Source organism: Mobula hypostoma, chromosome X1 (genome assembly GCF_963921235.1).
Source record: "Mobula hypostoma chromosome X1, sMobHyp1.1, whole genome shotgun sequence".
NCBI lineage: Eukaryota > Metazoa > Chordata > Chondrichthyes > Myliobatiformes > Myliobatidae > Mobula > Mobula hypostoma.
Genome location: NC_086128.1, coordinates 35890850 through 35914684, shown reverse-complemented (window position 1 = coordinate 35914684; position 23835 = coordinate 35890850). Strand labels below are relative to the sequence as shown.

At 41.3% G+C, this 23835-nt stretch overlaps 1 protein-coding gene across 1 annotated transcript in view; it reads left to right on the top strand.

Moving 5' to 3' along the window:
* Nucleotides 1-11730: 11730 nt before the first annotated feature.
* LOC134340471 (signal transducer and activator of transcription 5B-like) overlaps nucleotides 11731-23835 on the top strand; it is a 168212-nt gene continuing 156107 nt past the window's right edge. Inside the window, exon 1 of the mRNA XM_063037774.1 lies at nucleotides 11731-11792. The gene's annotated coding sequence lies outside the window, so the exon portion shown is untranslated. The remainder of the gene's footprint in view (nucleotides 11793-23835) is intronic.

Genomic DNA, 23835 nt, shown 5'->3' with positions numbered 1-23835 from the left:
AAGTTTGCCAAGGTTTTCAATGCAATGCCGAACCTCTGCAGACTCCTGAGGAAGTAGAGGCGCTGTCGTGCTTTCTTCGCAATTATATTTATATGATTGATCCAGGGCGTGTCCTCTGAAATAGTGACACCCAGGAATTTAAGTTACTGACCCTCTCCACCTCAGATCCTCCGATGATTATTGGCTCATGGGCCTCTGGTTTCCCTCTCCTGAAGTCTACAATCAAAGATCAAAAGATTAAAACAAAGATCAATCGATTTTTGGACATGGGAACAGCATGGGAAGATAGAGCTGAGGTATGAATGGTGAAGGGGATTCAAAGGGCCAGGTTACTTATTCCTGCCCCTACTTCTTAAGTTAATATCAAATTTCCGTAACTGAACATAGAAATCTTTCGGTGATCAGTGAGCTAACATGGATATTGTAAAGGATAAGTCTTACCTGATGTACCAAGGTGATGTATGTGAAGTGATGAAAGAAGAAGGCAAGAGAATAGTGGTGAATGTTAATAAATGGACTTGTAGAAGTCATTTGTTAAAATCTCTTTGTCATTGAAAATCACTAAATTGAAAGGAATTTATTTTGAACACGCAAGAGTTTACAGATGTTGGAATCTGGAGAAAGAAACTGCTAGAGGAACTCAATGGAACAGGCAGCATCTATGGAGAGATATAGACAGTTAATGTTTCAGAGTGAGACCCTTCATCTGGACTGTATTTATTAATCTGGCTCAGAAATCATTCTGATAAAGGTCCTTTAATCCAAAGTATAAGCTCTGTTTCTCTCCACACGGATGCTTCCTGGCCTGCTGAGCACCCATGGCATTTTCTGTTTTAGAAGATAGCAGAGAAGCTGGAGATGGGGAACTGTGGCAGTGGGCAGCTTTTCAAACTTTCCTAATGCCATAATACTTAGAACAGCTGAAGACAATTTGAGGTTAAAATAGTAACTTGGAGAATGGCAAGTTTCCAAACTGGTTTGGTCCAAGAGAATTATAATCGAAGTTTAGTAGTCAAGGTTATAATTGAACCAGGTGGCATTATTTTAGTCCCTATCAAACCTATCTACAGGAGGAGGAAGGGTAGGGAGACAAACCAGAGCTTTGTGAATGACAAAAATGATAAAGAGTAAACTAAATAGACAGACAAGAGAAAATCTGCAGATACTGGAAATCCAAGCAACACACATAAAATGCTGGAAGAACTCAGCAGGCCAGGAAGCATCCATGGAAAAAAGTACAGTCAACATTTCGGGCAGAGACCCTTTGAGAGGAAATGACAGATGCTGTTACATACTTGTTGCTATTGTATATTTTGACCACACACTTAGTTGGAAATATCAGCTGAGATTTTACATGATAAATTACTTTACAAGTAGACCAGCTGTGTGGAGTTTTGTAAATTTACACAGCTGTTAGAAATATGTGGTGAGAAGTGAAAATGAAAATAACAGCGATAAAGAGCAAACATAAGACCAGAAAAAAGTATAAAAAGGAATACAAAAGTATTATACAGGCAAATGAAAAGGAAACTGTAAGAAGAGAGTGGAGATGATTAGGGAACAAAAAGAAGAGGACATTTGATTGGGAAGCTTAAGGTAAAGGAACCCTTAGGAGAAGTGATCATAATATGATAGAATTCACCCTGCAGTTTGAAAGAGTGAGAAGCTGAAATCAGATGTATCAATATCACTGTGGAGTGAAGGGAATTACAGGGGCATGAAAGAGGAACTGGCCAAGGTTGAATGGAAGGAAACACTAGCAGGGATGATGGCAGAGAGGCAATGGCAAGAGCTACTGGGAGCAATTTGGAAGGTGCATAATTGATATATCCAAAGACAAAGTATTCTAAAGGGACGATGAGGCAACAGTGGCTGACAAGAGAACTCAAAGACAGCATAAAAGCAAAAGAGAGAGCACATAATATAGCAAAATTAGTGGGATGTTAGAGGGTTGGAAAGCTTCTAAAAATCAACAGAAGGCAACTAAAAAAGCAATAAGTAGAAATGATGAAATATGTAGATAAGCTAGCCAATAATATAAAAGAAGATAACAAAGGTTTTTTTGCAGATATGTACAGAGGAAGAAAAGGAAAGAGTAGATATTAGACAGCTTGAAAATGACACTGGAGACGTAGCAATGGGTGACAAATAAATGGTGACAAACTTAGTAAGTATTTTGCTTCAGTCTTCACTATAGCGGACACCAGCAGTATGCCAGAAATTCAAGTGTGTCAGGGGGAAGAATTGAGTATACAGGTAGTTGCTATTACTAAGGAGGAGGTGCTTGGGAAGCTTGAGAGGCTTGGGAAGGTGAAGGTAGATAAATCACCTGGACTACACCCCAGGCTTCTGAAAGAGACAGCTGAAGAGATCATGAAGGCATTAGTAATAATCTTTCCAGAATCACTAAATGTTGGAATGGTTCCAGAGGAATGGAAAATTGTCACTCCTCTCTCTAAGAAAGGAGGGAGGTAAAAGATAGGAAATTATAGGGCAGTTAGGCTGACTTCAGTGATTGGGAAGATGTTGGAGTCCATTGTTAAGGATAAAGTTTTGGGATACTTGGACACACATGATAAAATTGGCCAAAGTCAGAATGATTTTCCAAAGGGGAAATTTTCCCTTACACATTTGTTGAACTTCTTTGAGGAAATAACTAGCAGGATAGACAAAAAAGAGTCTGTGGATGTTGTTTACTTGGATTTTCAGAAGACCTCTAACAAGGTGCTGCACATGATGCTGCTAGACAAGATAAGAGCCATGGTGTTACAAGAAAGTTCGAAGTAAATTTATTATCAAAGTACATACTGTATATGTCACCATATACAACCATGAGATTCATTTTCTTCAAGACGTTCACAGTAAATACAAGAAACACAATAGAATCAATGAAAGGTCGCACCCAACAGGACAGACAATCAACCATTGTGCAAATACAAAAAGAAGGAAAAAAGTTATAATAAATAACTAAGCAATAAATATCAAGAACATGCGATGAAGAGTCCGTGAAAGTGGGTCCATAGGTTGTGCAAACTGTTGAGTGAAGTTATCCCTTCAGTTCAAGAGCCCAATGGTTGAAGGGAAATAACTATTCGTGAACCTGGTAGTGTGGGTCCGGAGCCTCCTGTACCTTCTTCCTGATCATAACACTGAGAAGAGAGCATGGTCTGGATGGTGGGGATGCTAATGGATGCTGCTTTCCTGTGACATTGCTCCGTGTAGATGTGCTCAGTGGTGAGGAGCACTTTACCCAAGGTGGGCTGGCCTGTGTCCTCTACTTTTTGTAGGCTTTTCTATTGGTCTTGCTGACATTGAGTGAGAGGGTGCTGTTCTGGCACCACTCAGCCTATATGCCGATTTGTCACCACCTTTGATTTGGGCAACAACAGTGGTGTCATCAGCAAACTTAAATATGGCTTTGGAGCTGTGCTTCACCTCACAGTCATAAGTGTGAAGCGAGTAGAGCGGAGGGTTAAACACACAACCTTGTGGTGCATTTGTGCTGATGGAGATTGTGGAGGAGATGTTGCCAATCCAGACTGACTGGGTTCTGCAAGTGAGGCAATAGAGGATCCAATTGCACAAGGAGATATTGAGGCCAAGATTTGAAGCTCAATGATTAGTTTTATCCAGCTGTTCCAAGGGTGAGTGAAGAGCCAAAAAAATGGCATCTGCTAGCATTTATAGAAGATTGGCTGACAGGCAAGAAGCAAAGAGTGCAAATAAAGGCAGCCTTTTCTGGTTGACTGCCAGTGTTCCACAGGGGTTGGTGTTGGATACCTATATTCACATTATACAGTATGTCAATGATTTGGATGACAAAATTGATGGTTTTGTGACCAAGTTTGTGAACAATACAAAAATCGGTGGAGGAGAAGATAGTGTTGAGAAAGCAGGGACTTGGATAGATTAAGAGAATGGGCAAAGAAGTAGCAGATGGAATATAGTGCAGGAAAATCTATGGTCATGCACTTTGGTAGGACTAATGGCATAGACTAGTTTCTAAATGAGGAGAAAATTCAAAAATCAGAGGTGCAAAGGAAATTGGGAGCCCTTGTGCAGGACTCCCTAAAGGTTAACTTGTAGATTGAGACTGCGGTAAAGAAGGCATATGCAATGTTAGCATACATTTTGAGAGGACTAGAATATAAGAGCAAGGATTTAATGCTGAGGCTTTATAAGGCATTGGTCAGATCACGCAGAGTATTGTGAGCAGTTTGAGGCCCCATATCTGAGAAAGGATGTGCTGGTACTGGAGAAGGTCCAGAGGAGTTTCACAAGAATGATCCTGGAAATTAAAAGGTTAATGTATGAGGAGCATTTGATGGTTCTGGGCCTGTACTTGCTGGAGTTTAGGAGAATGAGGGGGGATCTCATTGAAACCTATCAAATATTGAAAGGCATTAGATAGAGTAGATGTGGAGAGGATGTTTCCTATGGTGGAGAGGATGTTTCCTGTGGTGAAGGAGTCTAGGACCAGAGGGCACAGCCTCAGAATACATGGATGACCCTTTTAGCCAGAGGGTGATGAATATATGGAATTCATTGCTACAGCTGGCTGTGGAAGCCAAGTCATTGGGTATAATTAAAGCAGAGGTTGATAGGTTCTTGATTGGTAATAGTGTCAAAGGTTACAGGGAGAAGGCAGGAGAATGGGGTTGAGAGAGATAATAAATCAGCCATACTGAAATAGCAAAGCAGAATTATTGGGCCAAATAGCCTAATTTTTCTCTTTTGTCTTATGGCCTTATGGTCTTATTGTCAGACCTGCACAGGCAGGCTCCTCCCAGTCTCCACTCAGCTAAAAGGAGTCACCTCTCACTCGTTTCCAACTCATCACCTGCAGCCTATTTAAACCCAGCTCTCATCCCCAGTCCTTGTTCATTGAACCAGCCTGCTCCAACCAGTTGCTCCTAGCCTTCAGTTACCTTGTTGAGTAGCCAATCTCTCTTGTTTTGTGGCCCCTTGTGGCTTGTTAGTTTGCAGTTTATTACTAAAGTTATTGCTCACTGATAAATTTTCTCTGCTGCTCTGTGTTTGGGTTAAGCCTCCTCTACATTCCTGACACCTATGGCGTAGCTCAAGTAAAAAATGTCCATGGTCTTTGCCAAGAGAGATGGTGTCATTGAGGTCTCAGCAAAGAAAAATATCATTAAGGTTCTGATAAACTAAAAAGTTGATAAGTGGGGTTATGAGAAAAGCCAGCTGTATTTGAACTGGATAAGTCACCAGGTCTACTAGAGACATGTTGCAGTTTTCTGAGAAAATAAAGAAGGGAAGTGTGTAATAATCGTTCCACACATCTGTGTAGTCAGAAGTGGTGTCTAGAGACTGGAAATCAGCAGAGAGAAAAACAGTTAACTCTGTATTTGCTAATCATCCAGTTTAATCTAAACTCTAAAAAACAATAATCAGGAACAGAATTGGTAGTCAAATCCTTGCAATCAGTGTTCAGCCAGTGAGAAAGGCAACTGTCTAACCAACTGAGTTTTTGATAAAATGTTTAGTGAAATTCATTGAGAGAAATGCATCTGACATGACATATAGAAACTCCAAAATGCATTTGATAAAGTACCATATGTCATTGCTTTGTCATCATTTTTGAAATCTGTAAAACCAAAGACTCTATAGCTGCATGAGTTCTTAAAGGCTATAAAGTGGAAGCACAGGGGGATTACTACCCAAAGTATACAGCCACCCTTCCCGTGAGCCTCCACCTGCCTCATCTGTGAAGTATTTGAGGTTCCATGTTGGTCTCAATAGCCACCTCAGAACCCACAAAGCCAGAGGGAAAATATGTCATTCTCTGATCCCTGAGGGTCAACTGAAGAAGAAGCAAGGTGGACAGAAGACTGAACAACTTACAGGAAACAGTGAGCAGTGGTCAATGGTTGATTTACAGACGAGAAGGAACTTGGTCTGTGGAACTTGAAAGTAAGTCCAATGTTGTATTTTACTAGTAGAGCCTCATGGAAAAGAGTGCTTTGCTTACATCCTCTGTCTAAGATAGAAATGTATTTAGTGCCTTGTCTCATGATGTTCTTAAGAATTGGAAAGCAGTGTGAAATAGAATAGAAGAGAACCCATCTCTATCTCTGATTGGTGTGCCATAACCATTGAATAATAATATGCATAAATTAATATTATTCAATCGGCCAATTGGTGCATTTCTAGTAATATTCAAAATGTAGTTGGATTTCAGCAGGAATGCAGTATATTGTTGCTGCATTTCCAATTGTGATACTTCAAATGTTGGAACGTATTGCAAAAACTAGCTATGTAATATATTTGTATTTAACTTGGCTGTCAGATATAGCATTGAACTTTCTCAATCTACTAGGTCATCACATGCCAGGGATCAAGACCCTAATCTGTATTTATAATACACTTGTAATCCTGGTGCCTGAGTTCATGTATCTGGGATTTAAATCTAGAAAATCTCATGAGGTCAGATAAATGCCCATGATACCTGCTGTGCTGGATTGCCTGTGCAAATTTTTATCTTCTTACCATTATTTGCTGTTCTTTAGTTTGTTCTGCCTTTGCCATATTAATGTTTCAAACTGCTTGACACTCAAAGCTGCTGTGCAGGTTATCTCTGTGGTTAAGAAGGCATACAGTGCATTGATCTTCATCAATTGTGGGAATGTGTTTAGGAGCCAAGAGGTAATGTTGCAGCTATATAGGACCCTGGTCAGACCCCACTTGGAGTACTGTACTCAGTTCTGGTCGCCTCACTACAGGAAGGATGTGGAAACCATAGAAAGGGTGCAGAGGAGATTTACAAAGATGTTGCCGGGATTGGGGAGCATGCCTTATGAAAAAAGGTTCAGTGAACTCGGCCTTTTTTCCTTGGAGCGGCAGAGGATGAGAGGTGACCTGACAGAGGTGTACAAGATGAGAGGCGTTGATCGTGTGGATAGTCAGAGGCTTTTTCCCAGGGCTGAAATGGCTAGCACAAGAGGGCACAGTTTTAAGGTGCTTAGAAGTAGGTACAGAGGAGATGTCAGAGGTAAGTTTTTTTTACGCAGAGAGTGGTGAGTGCGTGGAATGGGCTGCCAGTGACGGTGGTGGAGGCAGATACAATAGGGTCTTTTGAGAGACTCCTGGATAGGTACATGGAGCTTAGAAAAAGAGGGCCATGGGTAACCCTAGGTAATTTCTAAGGACATGTTCAGCTCAGCTTTGTGGGCTGCAGGGCCTGTATTGTGCTGTAGGTTTTCTGTTTCTGCTTTAATAGTCATCCATGAATGAAAATGCATTGCAGGCACATGTCTATTTAGCCTTAACTCTTTCAGCCAGAATAGCACCAGGTAGATTCTAATTACTGTGTCCCTAGCTAGGGAAGCATTGAATAATCTTGAGTTCCTGCTCTTGATGGCAAACTGTTAAACTTGTATGAAAGTGAATATATTTAAATGTCGATATTGAGCCTTGCTCTCAAGCTGGATATTAAATTAACTTGGACGTTAACTCATTAATCACAAAATGAAATTGAGATGACTTTTGAAACTGAAAGTGCTATAGAACTTCCATAGTCGATGTATCAGTCCCTGTATGTACTTAAATATGGTGCATTAGCATTGTCTGAATCAATATTTTGATGCTGGTTGTTCATGTTCAATGTTTCCCACGCGAAATTGTCACCTATTATTCTGAACTCCGAAATTAAGTGGTTGGGGATTTAACACATTTGTCTTCTAGTTTTCTTCAGATGGCCTTTTCAAAAATAAATACTAGATTAATATCTCTATTAAACACAAAGTGGAAGGATATTATAAATTTTATCTCGGAACATAAGAAGTCAGACATTTGGATTTTTGTGCCTGCTGTGGCTTTCAATAAGCACCTGTCAAGTGTTTTTTTCCCTCTCTCTTTAGTGTCACTCCGCTGCATTCACCTCAAATCCTTTGATTTCTTCAATATCTTGAAAGGCTATCATTCTGTTTTCAATATATTTAATGCTGGGGTAGAGAAATGCAGATATCTGCAACCTTTTTGGTGAAGAAGTTTCTTCTCACCTCTGCCTTGAATGGCCTGCTCATAATTTGAAGCTGTAATTTCTGGGACCGGACACTTCAGCCACCAGAAATTTCAACTCCACATCCATTCTACCAAGCTTTGTAAAAATGTTGTACTTTTCAATGAGATCTCACATTCTAAATTCTAGAGAGTTTAAGACTTGATAGCTTAACTTCAAGCTCCATTTCACGAATCAATTTGAACCTTTGCAGCAATCCCTCCATCACTATATCCATCCTTGGGTAAGGAGAACAACACTGAACACTCTTTCAGATGCAATCTCACCTGAAATCTAAATTGGAGCAATATATCTATATCTTTGTGTTCAAATGCTTTTGAGCTAATGCGCATACATGCTGAACTTTCAGGAACTTGAGTACAAGAACCTCTAGGTCCCTGTGACCACCAACACCTTTCAAGCTCTCTCTTAGAAAAAATAGGATGACCACACTTTTTCCACATTGTATTGCACAGCTCCATCATTATCAATCCCCTTAGGTTGTCTATATCCAACCCCACACCGCTGTCCTTTTATGCACTTCATGGTCCATACTGCCAGCTGGTTTCATATCAACAAATTTGTATATATTACACTTATACCCCTCATCTAAATCATCAGTAGAGATTGTAAATGGCTGGGTGCTTTGTGGAACTGCACTAGTCACTACCTCCCAATCTGAAAATAATCTGTTTATTCCTACTCCTTGTTTATTACTAATATCATTACAGTATCTATGAAATAAATTCACAGGTAAGGATCCAATTTAGCTGCAGCAGTTCAAAAATAATTATACTACCCTGCTGTCTCCAGTCTACAACTTTATCGCAGGTAGATCACTTTCTTCATTCTGGACGATTATTGCTACAACAACTACTTCCTCCAACAACTAATGATGATAATCTAAAACTGCAGATGCTACAAGACTGAAATAAAGATTGAAATACTGGAGAAACTCAGAAGTTCTAAAATCCCTTTGAAGCAAATAGGATTTTCCTTTCCACTCTTCATTCACAGAGGGTTATAGGGCTGAGAAATATAGAATTATATTAATAAAACTTCAGAAAAAAATTTGCCATTTCTATGATTTCCTTGGAATTACAAGTATAAGGGATTTTCTACGGATCTCTTCTCTCCATGAGACCTAATTTGTTTATTCTTTCCAATGCCGTCACCTTAGATTACAAGCTATTTTGATGTACCACTTCATCTCCAATACATCACAGAGCTTCAACCTCTCATATTGATATACTTAGGGATTTAACTCAAGTACGGCACATTAAACAAGGCTGTTCACCAGTTTTTTGGTTTATGATCTATGTCGAGGTCATGATCCAGTATCTGCTGCGGTTCTGAGTGGAACCATATCTGCAGCATAGGAGGAGCCTAAGACTCCCACTGTGTGCAGTTTGCTTTACTTTACAACACTCATTTAAAATCATTTACCACAATAAAGTTGCCCTATCATTCTTAATGCTCGCCAAGTCAATGTAACACAGTAACGAGAGGCAGACCAACTTTGTCTAAATTTGGCTGTAACAGAGTTCACCGTATGTTCGTCGAGCATCAGATGAGCTAAGTTGATGACTATATAGTGCTACAAGTACCAGCTGGTTTATTATTGTCATATGTACCAAGTGGTGTTCAGCTACTGAATTTTCCATATAACATTTATCCACCAATTTATTCAGGAGCCTATTTAGCTAAGCATTCCAAACTAAAGAAATACTTTGCTTATATAAATTCATGGCAAATTATATAAATTTCTGTCTTCATGTATATTAACTTACCTGGAATTTTATTAATACAGTTCTCACCCTATGTTTCTCAGCCCTATAATCCCCTCATTGTTACCATCAGGAAGGAGGTACAGAAGCCTGAAGGCACACACTCAATGATTCAGGAAAAGTTTCTTCCCCTCTGCCATTCGATTTCTGAATGGACATTGAACCCAAGAACACTACCTCACTACTTTATATTTTTATTTTTGCATTACTTATTTAATTTATATTTACTGTAATTCATGTTTTTGTCTATAATTATGTATTGCATTGTACTGCTGCCAAAAAATGACAAATTTCACAACATACGCTGGTGATATTAAACCTGATTCTGATATCTGTGCCTCTCTCAGATTTAACCACTTCACCATTCATGACCATGCCTTCAGCTCCAAAGGGCACAAACTCTTGAATTCCTTCCCTAAACCTCTCTTACTACTTTCATAAAACTCTAGAGTTGCATTTATAAAGGTGTCATATCAATGGAAGTAGTCTTTATATTGGACAGTTGAAGCCAGTTTGTGGTTAGACACTGATTATCAAAAAATAGGTACCTGGAACTCACTTTTCGCACCAATTTCTTTCCCTCAGACTTAAGGTTTCTATGAGGTTTCCTCAGAATAACAAGCATAAGCGATTTTTCTACTGTGGTCTTTTCATAAGACTTAATTTGTTTATTTATTCTTTCCAATGCCATCACCTTAGATTACAAGCTATTTTGATGTACCACTTCATCTCCAATACATCAGAGCTTCAACCTCTCATCTTGTTATATTTAGGGATGTAACTCAAGTACGGCACATTAAACAAGGCTGTTCCACCCCGTCTACCTGTGGCTCCACTTTCAGGGAACCAGCTCTAAAGTCCCTCTGTTCTTATTCATAGATAATTTGTACAGAAGAGGAGTAAATATGAGGAAACAGAGGATGTGTGAGGGAGAAAGGAAAAAATGCCACTAGAACTTCAAGGGAAAAAAACTGAAGATGCAAAATATTAGTTGTTGCAAATCAGAAATAAGCAGAGGTTTGCAAACTCAGCAGGTCAGGTAGCACCTGTGGAAAGAGGAACAAAGTTAATGATGCAAGTAATGGCCTTTCATTCAGATTTGCTCATTTTAATACAAACTGAAAAGGCTGGTATTACGAAATAGTTGAACTTATTGCCATATTCAGAAGGCTGTGGCGTGCTAAGTGGAAGATAATATGCTGACCAGGTTCAGACTCTGAGGAGGGTGGAGAAGTGAAGTGGAAACTCAGAATCATCTGCCCTCTGGACTAGTTTTGTATTCTACTTTGCACATTGACTTTGGTACATGAATGCACAATTAGTCACTCCTGTATCGCTGTGGTAAAATTTCATAACACCTGAGCCAGCAAGGTGTATGGATCACACAAAGGAATGTTTGCATTAAAAGTAAAGTCAGCTTTATGATAGCTAAAGGGAAGTAAAAGAAAAATACCTGTATCAGTTCTGAACTTTGAAAAGGTCCTGAAGTTCTCTCTGTCTCCAGGCAGTTTTGCGGTTAATGGCCGCATGGAAGAATTAAATTGAATACACTGAAAAGAACTCAATTATATTGTTTTGAAGGTTTTATTTTTTTTTCAGCATGTCAATTGATAGTATTTTCCACTGACAGTTCACCTGCTTCGTGAGCTCAATTCAAAAGGTTTTGAAAGGATCAGAGACCTTTTGTCATCTGTGTATTGGTGAGAGTGAAACCAATAGCCCCACAACTGCATACAAGTTTGTCAATTATAAACAAAGAGAAGCTGGACTGTAAATGGGTGAAAGCATTAACTGAGCACTATTCACAGTCTCCAAAGGTCATAAAGCAAGTTATAGTTAATGGAGGTGGAAACATCAGAGGCTGCAGATGCTGGAATCTGGAGCAAAAATTAAACTGTGTAGGAACTCAGCAGGTCAGCCAGCATCTATGGAGAGAGATGCAAATTTGACAGTACAGGTCAAGATCCTTCATCGGGACATCAGAGGTATTATTACTGGTTATTACTAGTGTCTAAGAGTTTGGACTGCAGATCCTAAATCAGGAGTTAAAATTCCACCTTGGTTGCTGGGGAATTTTGCTTCTGGTAATTAAATAAATTTAAATTTATTGGCAATACCATGTAAGAAACTGAATGGGAGGGTTGGAGTCATAAGATTCAAAGAAAACTGTCTATAATATAGCAGACAAAGTCAATTTTCTCAAAAAGTTAAGCGTGATAAAGTCCGGAGAAAATTTAAATCTAAGGGGATTTTCTTATTGGGAGTAATTCTTCCTAATAAAATCAAGTCATTTTTTCCAATAGAACAACATAAGTTTTGTTAAATGTAGAATCACTCCAAGTCACTTACAGAAGTACGCTCGCCAAATTTGATGGACATGGGAACTACGTAGTGAAAGCAGTGGAAATTTTTCACTTAATAAACAGAATTCATGAAAAATGTTTGAAAAATGTTTACTAGAAAATTACACAATCTCCCCTTCTCTGTATTCTCTTTGACTTTGAACTGCTTCAAGAAAGACTTTCTGAAACTGGTGAACGTGGGGAGTATGACAGTGACCAGAACAATAAACCACCTCATCTCTCCTCTGTTCCCTATAGGAAAAGTGTCTGTAATCAATACTTAACCCAGAAACTCAGCTTGCCAATGCATACTGCTACAAGAACAATTGTCCGGATGCTGTGCTGCACTATGCCCTCCTCCACACAACTCACTTGTAGTGAAAAAGTCTTTCTGTCTACTTTGTGCAGTTCTTTTTCACCTTAGTATACTCTAGAGTCATGTTATAATGCAACACAGAAACAAGCCACTTGACCCAACTTGTCCATAGCAACCAAGCTGCCCATCTAAGGTAGCCCCATTTGCTTGCATTTGATTCATATCTTAGCATGCTCTGACAATGACCAGTAGTCTGAAGTTTACCTTCCTGCCAAGCTTGCACTTACCTGCAAAGACTTATGGCATATATGCATTGATTATTTGGAAAGGTTGAGCAGCTTCAAGTTCCTGGGCATCAGCATCTCTGAGGATCTATCCTGTGCCCTACACAGTGAATCAATCATGAAGAAGGCATGCCAGCAGCTATGCTTTGTTAGAAATTTGAGGAGATTTGGTATGTCTCCAAAGACTCTTGCAAATTTCTAGAGATGTACAGTGGAGAGCATTCTAACTGGTATAGAGGCTCCAATGCACTGGATTGCAAGAGATTGCAGAGAGTTATGGACTCAACCAGTTCCTCCATGGGCACAACACTCTTCGAGAGGCAATGGGATCTTCAAGACATAGAGTCTCAAGAAGGCAGCATCCATCATAAGGACCCTCACCATCCAGGACATGCCCTCTTCTCGATACTACCATTGAGGAGGAGGAACTGGAACCTGAAGACACACACTCAATATTTTAGAAACAGCTTCTTCTTCTCTACCATAAAATTTCTAAATGGTACATGGACCCATGAACACTACCTCATTACTCATCTTTTGCACTATTTACTTTGTAATTTATTATTTTTTTGTCTTGCACTCCACAGCTGCCACAAAACAATAAATTTCATAACAAACAAGAGAAAATCTGCAGATGCTGGAAATCCAAGCAACACACACAAAATGCTGGAGGAACTCAGCAGGCCAAGAAGTATCTTTGGAAAAGAGTACAGTTGACGTATCGGGCCAAGACCCTTTAGCACAATTGGAGAAAAAAAAGATGAGTAAATATGTGCAAATTTCATGACATGCTGTATGTCAATAATAATAAACTTGATACAGATTCTGTCAGCTAGAAAAATAGAGCTGCCTCTGTTAATAAACAAGTTGCTTTTTACCACAAAGTGCTTCGCAGAAAATTTGATTTACTCCAGAAATGTTAAATTCTTGCAAATAACACAGGAGAATTTATATGAACAAATTAGTTTGTAAGCTGATCCCAATTTAGTTTCCTTTCACACAAATAACCTTTAATAAATATGATAAATCTTTTAAATATACAGAATTCGACTTGCCTTTAATGCCAAGGTCAGTTGTACAATCCCAAGCAAGCTGCTCTGTGAGATAACCATTCAGGTGGCTGCAACAGAAATATACCCAGGCATGCTTGAACTAGCCATTGTTCAGCCATGGTCAAAGACTTAAACAGTATTTGTGCACCATTGTTCTATATCTTCCTGAACTGCAAGTAAAAAGTTTACTTTTTCTAAATAAATTTAACTGGTGATTCAGTGGTGTTTATTGGTTCAAGCAACACACACAAAATGCTGGTGGAACGCAGCAGGCCAGGCAGCATCCATAGGAAGAAACACAGTCGACGTTTCGGGCCGAGACCCTTCGTCAGGACTAACTGAAAGAAGAGATAGTAAGAGATTTGAAAGTGGGAGGGAGAGGGGGAGACCCAAAATGATAGGAGAAGACAGGAGGGGGAGGGATGGAGCTAAGAGCTGGAAAGTTGATTGGCAAAAGGGATTCAAGGCTGGAGAAGGGAGAGGATCATGGGACGGGAGGCCTAGGGAGAAAGAAAGGGGGAGGGGAGCACCAGAGGAAGATGGATAGTAGGCAAGGAGTTATTGTGAGAGGGACAGAGACTGAAAAAAGAGAGAGAAAAAAGTGAATGAATAAATAAATAAATAAGGGATGAGGTAAGAAGGGGAGGAGGGGCATTAACGGAAATTAGAGAAGTCAATGTTCATGCCATCAGGTTGGAGGCTACCCAGACGGAATATAAGGTGTTGTTCCTCCAACCTGAGTGTGGCTTCATCTTTACAGTAGAAGAGGCCGTGGATAGACATATCAGAATGGGAATGGGACGTGGAATTAAAATGTGTGGCCACTGGGAGATCCTGCTTTCTCTGGCGGACAGAGCGTAGGTGTTCAGTGAAACGGTCTCCCAGTCTGCATCGGGTCTCACCTATATGTAGAAGGCCGCACTGTCCGCCGGAGAAAGCAGGGTCTCCCAGTGACCACACATTTTAATTCCACGTCCCATTCCCATTCTGATATGTCTATCCACAGCCTCCTCTACTGTCAAGATGAAGCCACACTCAGGTTGGAGAAACAACACTTTTTATTCCGTCTGGGTAGCCTCCAACCTGATGGCATGAACATTGACTTCTCTAACTTCCGTTAATGCCCCTCCTCCCCTTCTTACCCCATCCCTTATTTATTTATTCCCTTTTTTTTCTCTCTCTTTCTTTTTTCTCTCTCTATCCCTCTCACAATAACTTCTTGCCTGCTCTCCATGCTCCTCTGGTGCTCCCCCACCCCTTTCTTTCTCCCTAGGCCTCCCGTCCCATGATCCTCTCCCTTCTCCAGCCTTGTATCCCTTTTGCCAATCAACTTTCCAGCTCTTAGTTCTATCCCTCCCTCTCCTGTCTTCTCCTATCATTTTGGATCTCTCCCTCTCCCTCCCACTTTCAAACCTCTTACTATCTTTTCTTTCAGTTAGTCCTGACGAAGGGTCTTGGCCTGAAACGTCGACTGTGCTTCTGCCTATGGATGCTGTCTGGCCTGCTGCGTTCACCAGCATTTTGTGTGTGTTGCTTGAATTTCCAGCATCTGCAGATTTCATCATGTTTGCGTGTTTATTGGTTGTTCCAGGTCCAAAATGTCAGCTGACATTTCACTTTAACAGTAATGTCAAGTACTTCAGAATATCAATGTGACATTGTTATATAAATACAAATATTTCTTTTGTTTACTGATACTAATTGTGTGGCAGTAAGGACACTTAATTGGATTTGAAATTGGATTACTATTGTCACATCTACTCACACAGTGAAAAATTGTCTTGCTCACAGTTAATGGTTCTTTAAATTTGTTATACTCAGGGTTTATAGAGGGGGATAAGCTCCCACTACCTATTACTCTGATCTCAAATGACTGCCTTGTGGCTATACCCACTCATGCAGAAGACTTCGGGAGGAAAAATCCGGACCTGGAGCCCCTGCGTTGAGTTCAACACTGACTGGCGATTCCTGAGACACCGCTGGTGCCAAACTGTATCGGTCCCTGCCGTTCCTTTGGATTCATCAGCTGCATGGGGAGGGGGAGCCTGCTGCATGGGCCACAGTTTGCACTCCATATCGTAGTGCTCTGGCTACCGTACTTGTGTATCACATAGGCAGCTGGAACCCAACATCCATGGTCAACCCCAATCAATGGAGGGCCTCATACTCTTCTTGCAGATCAAATCATCACATACTGCTTTGAGGTAAACAATATTGTTTCATATTCACAAACAGAAAAAAGAACCTGGACAGGATTTTTCTTATTATTATGCTTTTCCCACCCCCCCCCGCCCCTCCCAAACTGTCTTTAATTCCAGAGCTAAAAGCAAACTGCTGGAGGAGCTCAGCGGAGAATCTTTCAGATCAACTAACAGTCGTGATGGATGTCAACCACCTCTCTGCCTCCAGACTACTGCCTCTCCCACTGAATTCCTCAAGTAGATTGGTTTTTGCTCAAGATGACACATCTGCGCTCTCTTATGTCTCTCTTCAATTCCATTTCTGTGGGTTCTAATGTAGTTGATGAGCCCAACGTGGGATCCTGTGTCAGGATCAATATGGAACTCTGCCATAGGTAGGACAGGATGTGTTAGATAGGTTGGGAAGGTGGCTAATATGGGGGGGGGGAAGTACTGCATTCTTTCTCCCATTTTTGCTCGGCTTCTGCATACTCGAGTGAAAGAGATTTGAGGTTCTCTATCCCATCTCAGATAGTACTTTTACATAGTGAGTTGGCATGGCCAGAGAGTGCAATGGCTGAGTGGAGGGTTACATTTTCTTAAAAGTTTTTAGATATTTGGACATAGGCGACGGGGTAGTGCAGCAGTAAGTACAGTGCTTTACAGCGCCAGTGATGAGGGTTCAATTCCTGCCACTGTCTGTAAGGATTTTGTATGTTCTCTCGGTGATTGGAATTTCCTCTCAAATTCCATTGATGTACGAATTAGGATTCGTGAGTCTTGGGCTCGGACTGTGTTGGACATTGACTCAATGCACATTTCACTGCATGCTTCAATGTTTCTATGTACATGTGATAAATAAAGCTTATCTTTAAAGTTTATTCTTGCAATCTTTCCTCTCTATTTTTGATAATCTCTTGCCATGAAGGAGCTCCGGAAGGGTGCAAAGAATTTAACCCACTCATCACAACTTCTGAGTGTAATTGGTTCCTTGGTGCTGAAGCTGCCTACTGCAGCTGATATCTGTATTGAGCAACATTGTTTCAAGTTATTTAAATAAAACCAACCATCTTCAGAATCAGCAAGCTTGGGACTGCAGAACACCTCACAGCAAGTGTAGCAGCTAAATGCTCAGGGAACGTCATCATTGTCACAAAAAGCGTGGCTGCTCGGGAGGACTGCTGGCAAAACTGAAACACAGGGCTCTAAAGCCCCACCCGATATCCTACTGGCTAATGTTTGGTCTTTGGAAAATAAAACTGAAGACCTCAGAACAAGGTCGCAGTACCAAAGGGACAGCAGGGAATGTTGTGTCCTCTGTTTCACAGAGACATTGCTCACCCCAGCACTCTGGATACAGGCACGAGACAGAGAATATAGCTGTCCTCCTGATCATTGCAGGGTGTTTCAACCAGACCAGCTTGAAAACGTCTCTGACAATCTATCACCAACATGTCACCTGAGGAACCAGAGGAGCCAACATACTGATCACTCTCACACCACCATCAAGAACTCTTACCATGCCATCCCACGTCTGTACGTCTGTAAGTCCGATCACCTGGCCGTACTTCTTCTGATGTATAGGCAGAGACTGAGAACTATAGCACCAGTGGTAAGGACCACAAAGGTATGGTAAAGGGAGGTGGAGGAGCACTTACAGGACGACATTGAATTGGTGGACTGGACAATATTCAGGGATTCATCTTCAAAACTTCATCGTGACCTGTGTGGATGAGTGTGTGCCACTGTACAGGCTCGGAAAAAGCTGCAGAAAGTTGTAAGCTCAATCAATTCCATCATGGGCACTAGCCTCCCCAGCATCGAGGATATCTTCAAATGGCAGTGTCTCAGGAAGGAGACATACATCATTAAGGACCCCCAGTAGACAGGACATGCCTTTAGTACCATCAGAGAGGAGGTACAGGAGCCTGAAGACCCACACTCAATGTTTTAGGAACAAACTCATCTCCTACACCATCAGATTTCTGAATGGTCCATGAATCCATGAACCCTATCTCATTATTCATCCTTTGCAATATTTATGTATTGATTTACTATAGCTTATAGTAATTTTTATGCTTTGCTCTGTACTACTGCCACAAAACAACAAATCTCACAGTGGTAATAAACATGATTCTATTTTATTCTATTCTAGTTTAGTCTATTAAGCAGTTCCTATCTCTAAAGCACACAGGAGGGCAAGAATCACTGCTGTCTGGTAAACTATGAGGTTTGTTCCAGATTTCAGGTCTTGATCTTCCAACCAAAGATTGTAATAGCACACTGAAGGCAATGGTGAATTTCCCAATGGATGCATACTTACACCAACAGAATGCTCTTGAATTGTGGAGGTTAGTCTACACTTCCCAAAGTCTTTGTTGCATGAAGTGGGGGAGGTTTTGCTGAGGACCTGTGTTTTACAAATGTTTAGTGTAAAACCTATTTTCTCATCCAATTCAATCAACAAGACAAAGATCCTAAATGCATATTGACAGAAAGTTGTCTGTCTACCTCAGCTTGATGACTGAGATAGGATTACAAAATTCCTTTTCATCCATTAGTTGAGCTCTGCTCCAACCAAGTGATGCTGTGATGATGGAGTCTGGACGTGAGGTTGTAGTGAGAAAGACTGAGAAAATTGTGAGAGCAATAGCACAGACTTACTTGGCATCTGTCCACATTTACACTGTTGGTTCGGATCACTGCTTGCAAGCCTTCACATACGTTGTACATCTGGAATGAAAGTGACTTCACTGGGGCTGACAAATTTGCTGAAGATGCTTGTCGGCAAACAGTTAAAGGTCTTGGTAAGGTCAGAAAAAGTCATGTATTGATGCAACTTCATGTGTTTTTTTGGAGTTTTCAACTATGCTTCTTAATGAATGGAGTGCAAACTGCAACATGAGGGCCTACTGCCCATCTACCAGGAAGTGATAATTGAGAAGGATCCTAATGATTATTTTGCCAGTGGAAATAACCCTTTGTAGCTATTGCAGCCAGATTTGTCTTGTTTCCATCGTCAGAACACAGGCTAAAATCAGTAAGCAACGCAGGAAAACAACTATGGTCTCACATTCTTGCATGTAGCTCATTCCATATTGGGCAATTCATGTTAAACAATCCTTATATTCACATGTGAACAGTACAGTGGTGCAGCTGGTGTGGACGCTGCCCATTGTCTCAGATTCAATCCTGACTCCAGTGTTTGTAAGTGTGAAACTAACACTAACTCCCAGTGTAGATTTCCTCTGGATGCTCCAGTTTTCTCCCATGTCCAGAAATCAGATGTGTCAGTAGGTTAATTAGAGATTGTAAATTGTCCCTAGTGTGTAGGTGAGTGATAGGATTAAGGGGAATTGAGGGGAAAATATGGGGAGAATAATAGAATGCAGGATTAGTGCAAATGGATTTTTGATGGTTGGTACAGTCTCAATGGATCGCAGGGACTGTTTCCATGCTAAATGCCTCCATGACATTCTACTTACGAAATAATAAAGCAAAATCTAATGTAACAATGAGACTCTGTACATAACATGGTAAAATGTTACAAAGGACTTTGCAAAAGCATTATCGAACAAAAATTAACACTGAACCACGGAAGTAGATAACATGTTTTTGTCAAAGAGAATGGATTGAAGAAATATCTTGAAGGATGAAAGAAAAATAGAAACTTGGAGAGATTCTGAGAAGTAATTCAAAGGACATGGACCTTGACATTTGAAGACATAGCTAACAATAGATGAGCAGTTAAATTTGTGATTGATTCAATGACAAGAGTGGGAGGAGCAGAGCCATCTCAGAGTGTAACTGGAGACTATGAGGCATGGGAACATTTTAACATTAAGGCTTAGATTAACCAAGAGCCACTCTAGGTCACTGAGCATGCAAGTCATGGATGACTTGGATTTTGGAGCTTTGGATAACTTTTTATTTATGGACAGAAAAATGAGCGAGGTTAGCCAAGAGTGACCTGAAAAATTCTGAGTAATCCACGGAAGTCTCGGAAGAAAAGCAATGATAGCTAGTTAAAGTGTTCACTCACTGGAGGTTAATTTGAACTTGAAATTAAATCCAAATTAAATTTCATAACTTACAAAACATTTAGGTATTCACGGACATCTGAAATCTGTCTCCAGCAATTAATGAAAATAATGTTTGAACTGATGTTCATAAATATTATAAAATAAACAACTAATTAGTAAGTAGATTAAACAAATAATTGACTGATTTCTGCTGAAAGCAGGAACCTTAAGCCTAGTGAATGTCTGCAATAGTAAAGTGCTTGTTATCTACTAATGACTGTAAAGAATGGTCCTGCGTGTTTTATAGTGGCATGAAGAGCTTGTAGCTGATCAAGGCACAGTATGCAGCCTTGCACTTTAATCATCACTGAGTCCCCATCTGTACTCAAAAAAGAAGTGGAAGATTAACTATTTCTACTCCATCTGATTTTTGGTTCGGAACGCTGTTGTTCGCTTTGATTGTTTGCATGTTTGTACTTTTTTCTTTCTCTTGCACATCGAGTATTGGTCTTTTATTTTTATTTTTATTCTTTTTTTTCTTTAATTAATTTCTTTCAGTTTTCTTGCTTTGTGAGCAAGCAAATCTCAAAGATGTATAATTTATACATTCTTTGATAATAAGTGTATCTTGAATCTTTTATTCCCTACTCTCAATATTTTATTGTGAGAGAGTACAAGCTGCTGACTTTAAAGTCCTGATTTTTGTGCACAGTTACTTGTATTCCAGCACATCTGCCAGAAGTGCATACGGCTGGGGGATCTGGAAGACCGTGTAAGGAATCTGGAGCAGCAGCTGGATGACCTTCGACTCATAAGGGAGAATGAGGCAGTCATAGATGAGAGCTACAGGGAGGTAGTCACACCTAGGCTGTCGGAAGCAAGTCGTTGGGTGACAGTCAGAGGGGGGAAGCGAAGGTGAGCAGACAGGTAGTGCAGAGCACCCCTGCAGCCATACCCCTGAATAATAAGTTTACTGCCCTGGATACTGTCGGCAGGGACGACCGACCAGGTGTGAGCCACGGTGGCAGGGCCTCCGGCACTGAGTCTGACCCTGTGGTGCAGAAGGGTGGGATGGAGAAGAGGAGAGCTGTCGTCATTGGAGACTCTATAGTCAGGGGAGCAGACAGGAGACTTTGTGGACGTGAGAAGGACACCCGCATGGTTTGTTGCCTCCCGGATGCTGGGGTCCGGGATGTCTCTGACCGGGTGCACAACATCCTGGTACGAGAGGGAAAGCAACCAAAAGTCGTGATACATGTTGGGACCAACGACATAGGCAGGAAGAGGGATGAGGTCCTGAAGTGTGAGTTTCGGGAATTAGGCAGAAAGCTGAAGAACAGGACCTCAAGGGTGACGTTCTCAGGATTGCTGCCAGTGCTACGTGACAGAGATGGTAAGAATTGGAGGAGATGGCAGTTGAATGCGTAGCTGAGGAGTTGGTGTAAGGAGCAGGGTTTTAGATTTTTAGATCATTGGGATCTCTTCTGGGGAAGGTGGGACCTGTACAGATTGGATGAGTTGCACCTGAACTCGAGGGGGAGCAATATCCTTGCAGGTAGGTTTGCTAGCATGGTTCGGGAGGGTTTAAACTAATTTGCGAGAGGGATGGGACCCAGAGCGATAGAGCAGTGAAAGAAGTGCATGGAGTAAAGCCAGATCTAACATACAGAGAGGCTTTGAGGAAAGAGAAGCAGAATAAACGGTGTAAAGACAGTAAGGTAGAAGGGCTGAAATGTGTGTACCTCAATGCAAGAAGCATCAGGAACAAAGGTGATGAACTGAGAGCTTGGATACATACATGGAATTATGATGTAGTGGCCATTACAGAGACTTGGCTGGCACCAGGGCAGGAATGGATTCTCAATATTCCTGGATTTTAGTGCTTCAAAAGGGATAGAGAGGGCGGAAAAAGGGCCGGAGGGGTGGCATTACTGGTCAGGGATATTATTACAGCTACAGAAAGGGTGGGTAATGTAGCAGGATCCTCTTTTGAGTCAATATGGGTGGAAGTCAGGAACAGGAAGGGAGCAGTTACTCTACTGGGGGTATTCTATAGGCCCCCTGGTAGCAGCAGAGATACAGAGGAGCAGATTGGGAGGCAGATTTTGGAAAGGTGCAAAAATAATAGGGTTGTTATCATGGTGACTTTAACTTCCCTAATATTGATTGGCACCTGATTAGTTCCAAGGGTTTAGATGGGGCAGAGTTTGTTAAGTGTGTCCAGGATGGATTCCTGTCACAGTATGTGGACAGGCCGACCAGGGGGAATGCCATACTAGATCTAGTACTAGGTAATGAATCGGGTCAGGTCACAGATCTCTCAGTGGGTGAGCATCTGGGGGACAGTGACCACCGCTCCCTGGCATTTATAATTATCATGGAAAAGGATAGAATCAAAAGGACAGGAAAATTTTTAATTGGGGAAAGGCAAACTATGAGGCTATAAGGCTAGAACTTGCGGGTGTGAACTGGGATGATGTTTTTGCAGGGAAATGTACTATGGACATGTGGTCGATGTTTAGAGATCTCTTGCAGGATGTTAGGGATAAATTTGTCCCGGTGAGGAAGATAAAGAATGGTAGGGTGAAGGAACCATGGGTGACAAGTGAGGTGGAAAATCTAGTCAGGTGGAAGAAGGCAGCATACATGAGGTTTAGGAAGCAAGGATCAGATGGGTCTATTGAGGAATATAGGGAAGCAAGAAAGGAGCTTAAGAAGGGGCTGAGAAGAGCAAGAAGGGGGCATGAGAAGGTCTTGGCGAGTAGGGTAAAGGAAAACCCCAAGGCATTCTTCAATTATGTGAAGAAAAAAAGGATGACAGGAGTGAAGGTAGGACCAATTAGAGATAAAGGTGGGAAGATGTGTCTGGAGGCTGTGGAAGTGAGCGAGGTCCTCAATGAATACTTCTCTTCGGTATTCACCAATGAGAGGGAACTTGATGATGGTGAGGACAATATGAGTGAGATTGATGTTCTGGAGCATGCTGATATTAAGGGAGAGGAGGTGTTGGAGTTGTTAAAATACATTAGGACAGATAAGTCCCCGGGGCCTGACGGTATATTCCCTAGGCTGCTCCACGAGGCGAGAGAAGAGATTGCTGAGCCTCTGGCTAGGATCTTTATGTCCTCGTTGTCCACAGGAATGGTACCGGAGGATTGGAGGGAGGCGAATGTTGTTCCCTTGTTCAAAAAAGGTAGTAGGGATAGTCCAGGTAATTATAGACCTGTGAGCCTTATGTCTGTGGTGGGAAAGCTGTTGGAAAAGATTCTTAGAGATAGGATTATAGGCATTTAGAGAATCATGGTCTGATCAGGGACAGTCAGCATGGCTTTGTGAAGGGCAGATGATGTCTAACAAGCCTGATAGAGTTCTTTGAGGAGGTGACCAGGCATATAGATGAGGGTAGTGCAGTGGATGTGATCTATATGGATTTTAGTAAAGCATTTGACAAGGTTCCACACGGTAGGCTTATTCAGAAAGTTAGAAGGCATGGGATCCAGGGAAGTTTGGCCAGGTGGATTCAGAATTGGCTTGCCTGCAGAAGGCAAAGGGTGGTGGTGGAGGGAGTACATTCAGATTGGAGGATTGTGACTAGTGGTGTCCCACAAGGATCTGTTCTGGGACCTCTACTTTTCGTGATTTTTATTAACGACCTGGATGTCGGGGTAGAAGGGTGGGTTGGCAAGTTTGCAGACGACACAAAGGTTGGTGGTGTTGTAGATAGTGTAGAGGATTGTCAAAGATTGCAGAGAGACATTGATAGGATGCAGAAGTGGACTGAGAAGTGGCAGATGGAGTTCAACCCGGAGAAGTGTGAGGTGGTACACTTTGG